The sequence below is a fragment of the Octodon degus genome, unplaced genomic scaffold (genome assembly GCF_000260255.1).
Source record: "Octodon degus isolate 3935 unplaced genomic scaffold, OctDeg1.0 scaffold00073, whole genome shotgun sequence".
In the NCBI taxonomy this organism is placed as follows: Eukaryota; Metazoa; Chordata; class Mammalia; order Rodentia; family Octodontidae; genus Octodon; species Octodon degus.
In genome coordinates this window covers 1,926,634-1,932,774 of record NW_004524649.1, presented here as the reverse complement: position 1 = coordinate 1,932,774, position 6,141 = coordinate 1,926,634, and the positions used below count along the sequence as shown (strand labels likewise).

The 6,141-nt window shown below is 42.1% G+C and overlaps 1 pseudogene; it reads left to right on the top strand.

Moving 5' to 3' along the window:
• LOC101587843 overlaps nt 1-1,196 on the top strand; it is a 4,696-nt pseudogene extending 3,500 nt beyond the window's left edge.
• Nucleotides 1,197-6,141: the final 4,945 nt, after the last annotated feature.

Genomic DNA, 6,141 nt, shown 5'->3' with positions numbered 1-6,141 from the left:
TTTTTTTTTTTTTTTTTTTTTTTTTTTTAATGAGGAACTGGGGATTGAACTGAGGCCTTCGTACTTTCCAGGCAAGCACTTATTCTACTGAGCTATCTCCCTGGACCCCTTTTGGCACTCTTTTAGGATTTATTTGATGGCTTTGTCAATATGGTGCTGGAAGATATCACAGAGTTTGAGATCACACCAGATGGAAGAAGGATTGCTAAATTAGATCAGATCTTAGTAAATGGAAATAATATAACCACACTAGTTCCTGGAAGAGAAGGACCAGAAGTAAGAGTGGATTTTCTTGGAGATTCCCTTTTGTCTTTATTATTATTTTTTTCTGTATTTTAGGGAAGGGTCTGCATGGTGTTCAGGGTCTCATTACACAGATGGGACTTGTAGTGATTCTCCTGTTTACAGCCTCCCAAGAGCTGGGATTACAGGCGTGCGCCACTACGCCCAGTCTCAGTTGCTGTTTTAGCACACCCTAGGGGTAGGGCTGGCATGGCAGGCCTGGGGATCAAACCTCTAATCTACTGAACTATTTGGCCGACCCTCTCCCTTTTGTCCTATAATGACAAGAAAATAGATTTTTTTTTTGACCCTTTAATGTTTAGATTCTATGAAGCTAAGTTTCCCGTTAAAGGGAAATACTTTGAAGATGTATTGTGTATACATTTTTCTGCTTTCTCTTCTGCTTGTGTAAGTCTTTTGTCTTTTACTAAGTTAATCAGGATTATCTTGGAAAAAGAGGAGTTTGTTTTTCTTTTTTTTTTTCTTTTAATTTTATTTATTTATGTGTGTGTTTGTGTGTGTGTGGCCAGCTCAGCCCACCAGGGGGCGGGGCTGGCTGGCATGTGGTGCTGGGGGATCGAACCGCAGTCCCTGTGCTTTGCTAAGCTTGCTCTGAGTAGGCGCTTTAGACCACTGAGCCATCTCACCAGCCCCAAGTTTGTTTTTCAAAGACTGAAAAATAAAGATGTTTTGGTTAATTGTTTTTAAAAAAAGCAAGTGAAGCGTGGAGCTTACAGTCAGTGCTGCATGAATGAACTAGTCACTGCTGGCCTCAGAGTAGTACCATCTATAGTTGCTAAACCAAGATATATATGGGGCGGATCGATCTGCAGGCACGACATGAGACAGGCAGGACTGCCTCACTAATACTGGCCCATGGCTGTTGGCAGGATTTGGGGTTCTGCACCCCATAAGACAAGGAAGGTAGCAGGTCTGCCATGTTGATGGTGGCCTTGGGGACTGGCCAGAGAGAGGCAGACGTGGAGGCAGGGAGGCTAGGAGGCACCCAAGACAGCCGGTGAGAGAGCAGTACAGGGAGTACACTATACAAGTAGTAGGTTCAATTAGATGTAAGTCTGCTGGGTCCGTTGTTCTCCAGACATGTTTGTTGAAGATAAAGTTGCTCTGTCTGCCAGAAAGCTTGATATGACAGGCTGAGGATCCTTGTTAGTGATCTTTTGTTTCTTGTCTTTTTGAGACACCGTCTTACTATGCAGTTCAAGCTGGCCTTAAGCTCACTTTGTAGCCCAGGTTGGCCTTATGCTCTCTTTGTAGCCCAAGCTGGTCTTAAACTTGCAGTGATCCTCCTGCCTCAGCCTTCTGAGTGCTGGGATTCCAGGCGTGCACCACTACACCCAGTCTCAATCCACACCCAGTCTCAATTGTGGTCTTAGCTGGGTCTGGCATGGCATGTGGGGATGAAGCCTGGTCCCTGCGTCTGCCTGAGCAGGTGTTTTAATCTGCTGAGCTATCTGGCCAGCCCTTCCTTTGCATCTTTTCAACCATAAATAAATAAATAAATAAATAGGCTAGAGAAAGGCAAGAGCTTTTGATATAATATCCTGCAGTAAGGCGCACACTAGTGACTCATCTATCCATTGACCAGTTTCTGGCCCCTAACGCGTATTTCTCAGGGTTCTCTTTGCTAGGCGGCTCCATGTAATAGGCATTGTAATGGCATGGCCCCAATGGGACAGCTGGGTGGAGGAGGGCACCAGCCGGGGAGGCTGCAGAGCAGGCATCCCGGTGGGCGTGCTTGCCACAGCCACGGTCTTCGTGCTCAGGAGATGCGCTGGCGTGGAGCGGTGGGGAGGAGCGGCAGGCGGGCGCAACCACCACTGAGCCATCAAGAAGCTCTCTTAACGCTGGGGTCAATTTGGGAGATATTTATTAGTTGTGTTTTTAAAATTTAAAAATGTGGGGCTGGCCGGATTTGCTCATCGGACTAAAGCGCCAGCTTAGGCAGGTGCAGGGGCCGGGTTGGATCCCCCGTGTGTCGTGCCAGCTGAAAACAGGAGGATCACTAGGAGTCTGAGCTGTGTAGTAAGACCCTGTACTAAATATATAAAATACTACTACTACTAATTAATAATAATAAACTGAAATTTAAGTATGTGCCTGATTCAGTGTTTACTCTGGCTTGGTTCTGAGTTTGCCTAGTAGATAGAAACACACATCCACACGCCCACACACAAGTTATTTTTCTCATCAAAGGAAAGTATAAACATTAAACAACCAGTGGTATAACAGAAACAAATTTAACACTTTGGGGCTGGGGAGATATCTCAGTAGAATAAGCGCCTGCCTGGCAAGCGCAGGGTCCTGAGCTCAATCCCTGGTACTGAAAAAAAAAAGTTTAACACTTTTGGGGAAAAAAAATAGGTCTTATCACTCCCCACCCCCCAACCGGGGATTGAACTCAGATCCTTGGGTTTGCCAGTCAAGTGCTTATCCTACTGAGCCATCTCCCTGGCCCCAAGGGAGGGTGGTTTTGATAAAGGTGACATTTTGTTTTTTAAAACAATAAAACTAATAAGATGCATGTATTTTGATGGAAATATTCAGGGGAGAAGATAAGAACATATAATGGACAAGGGCTGGTCAAATAGCTCAGCAGATGCCTGCAAGCAGGTTTTGGGGCAGCGACCGACCGCAGGGGAGGCTGTGGATTGATCCCCGGGCCTGCCGAGCTCTCCCAGCCCCTGAGGCATGCTGACAAGGCAGTTGAGACTGGGTGTGGTGGCACGTGCCTGTAATCCCAGCTCTTGGGAGGCTGTAAACAGGCGGATCACTAGGAGTCCAATCTAGCATTGAGATCCTGAACACCCTGCAGACCCAGCCTTAAAATAAAAAAAGTAAAAAAATAAAGGTTATGTATTTGAACTCTCTCTTTTTCCAATGTGAGCATTTACTGGTGTAAACATCTTTGTAGGACTGCCTTCATTGCGTCCCATATGTTTTAGTATGGGACATAAGCATCATTAATTATAAGTACTATTTTCTTCAGTGTCATCTGTGACCATTGATTATTCAAGAGATTATTGTTTAATGCCCATTTGTTTGCATAGCTTCTGTGGTTTCTCTTGAAATTGATTTCTTTTTTTTTTTTTTTTTTTTTTTTTTTTTTGGCGGAACCAGGGTTTGAACTCAGGCCCTTGCGCTTGCCAGCGAAGCGCTTAGTCCACTGAGCCATCTCCCCAGCCCCTTGAAATTGATTTCTATCTGTTGATTTCTAGTTTCATTGCATAGTGTCCTCATAATATGTATGGGATAATTTGTTATTTTATTGGTACATTTTAGATATACATAATGATCACATTAATTAGAGGAAGTTTGTATTTGTACATATGTGTTGATTCTTCTCCCCACACCCTTTTCCCTTCACTCCCTCTTCTCCTTATTTACAAAAGCTTTGTTTCCATTTTCTTTTCTTTTCTTTTCTTTTCTTTTTTTTTTTTTTTTTTTTTTTTTGTGGCGGGACTGGGGATTGAACTCAGACCCTTGTGCTTGCCAGGCAAGCACTTATTCTACTGAGCCATCTGCCCAGCTTTGTTTCCATTTTTTTCCTTCTTTTCTTTTCCCTCCCTTGTTTTCCCCATCCCCATCCCTTGTTCTCTTTCCCCTTTGAATATTTTCTTCCTATTTCCAATACCTGTTAAACATTTTGGCCCTTATTTACCGTTTCAGTTTCTCCCACTAGAGAAACAAGGTGATATTTAATCGTGTGTCTGATTTATTTCATTTAAGAGAATGGACTCTTTTTTCCTTTCCTCCCCTCATTCCCATTTCTTTTACACTTTCGTTCTGTTTCACAAAATTTTGTATACACTTTGTTCCTTATTTACACATTCAATATTGCATACCAGAGAAGCAATGCAATATTCACACATGTGTGCCTGATGTATTCCACTTAAGAGTATATTCTGAAAGTACATGGGTCTACCTAGAAATGTCTCAGGTTTATCTTTCCTTATGACTGGGTATTACCCTATTGTATAAAAAACCCACATCTTTATTCATTACTCAGTTGCTGAACTCTTTTTTTTTTTTTGTATTTAGTATAGGGTCTACTGGGTCTCACTACACAGATTGGACTCATAGTGATCCTCCTGTTTTCAGCCTCCCACGCACTGGGATTACAGGCTTGCACCACCACTCCCAGTCTCAATCACCATCTCAGCACACCCCAGGGGCAGGGCCTAAGCAGGCGCTTTAATCTGCTGAGCTATCTGGAGGCTCCTTGATTGTTTCTAAGATTTAACTGTTATAAATTGTGCTGCTGTAAAAATGAGTATGCATATATTGGTGTGGTATGATGTTTATAATTGTTCTGGGAGGATGCCCAGAAGGGGAATAGCTGGGCCAAGTAGACCTCTAATACTAGATTTTTGATGACTTTCTACACTTGTTTCCACAGTGGTTGCACCAGTCTACATTCCCACCAACAGCACACAAGGCTTCGTTTTTCCCCATAACCTCTATGGCATTTTTTATCGGTTGATTCTTCATAATAGCCATTCTTTCTGGTGTCAGATGGAATCTCAGCATTCTCTTAATTTGCATCTCTCAAAGGTCCAATGATGTTGAACATGTTTTCATATACTTATTTGCCGTTTGTATATTTCTTCCGCTGAAGAAGTGTATATTCATCTCATTCCCATTTTGGGATTGAGTCTTTAAATTTATCGGGGGGGGGGGTCTGATTGTTTTCTGTTGTGTTCTAGATGTTAGCCCTTTGTCTGAGGGACAGCTGGTTAAGATTTTTTTCCCACTCTGTAGGTTGTCTTTTTACTCTGTTGGTAATTTCTTTTGTTGTGCAAAAGTTTTTCAATGTGAAGAGATCCCAATTATTGATTCTTTGTACTATTTGCCATGCAATCTGGATTTTGTTCATGAAATCTTTGCCTATCCCTGTGTCTTCAAAAGTTCTGCCTATTCTCTCTTCCAGCAAATTTAATGTTTCTGTTTTAATTTAGATCTATGATCCATTATGACCTTACTCAGTGCATGGTGATAAACTTGGGTCTAGTTTTTAGTCTTTAGCATGTGGAAAGCCAGTTTTTCCAGTACCATTTATTAAAGAAGCTATCTTACTTCCAGTGAGTGTGCTTGGCTGCTTTGTCAAGGATGAGGTAGCTGAGTATGTTTGAAGTTGTTTGTGCATCTTCCAACTTATTCCATTTACCCTCAGGTCTTTATTTTATTTTTAGGCCAGTAATATACTGTTTTTATCACAGTGACTTTGTACTATGTCAAGTCCAGGATTGCTATGCCCCCTGCCTTGCTTTTGTTGCCAAGAATTGTGTTTGCTATTCTAGGTCTCTTCTGGTTTCAAATGAATTTTAGGATTGTTTTCTCTAGTTCTGTGAGGTATGGTAATGATATTGGGGGGATTGAACTCAGGACCTTGTGCTTGTCAGGCAAACACCTACTCTACTGAGCTATCTCCCTGGCTCCTGATAATGGTATTTTGATTAGAACTGCATTAAATCTGTTTAACAATTTTGGGCATATGACCATTTTTACTGTTGATTCTTTCTATTCATGAGTAAGGGATAGCTTTCCCTTTTCTGATTTCTTTGATCTCCTTTTTCAGAGCACTGTCATTTTCACTGTGTAGATCTTTTTATTTTTTTTTTTTCATTTTGTTTTTATTTATTTATTTATTTTATTTTGTGTGTGTATGGCCAGCTCAGCCCACAAGGGGGCAGGGCTGGCTGGCATGTGGTGCTAGGGGATTGAACCCTGGTCCCTGTGCTTTGCTTTGCTTAGCTTGTTCTAAGTAGGTGCTTTAGACCACTGAGCCATCTCACCAGCCCCATGTAGATCTTTTTATATCCTTTGTTAGATTAACTTCTG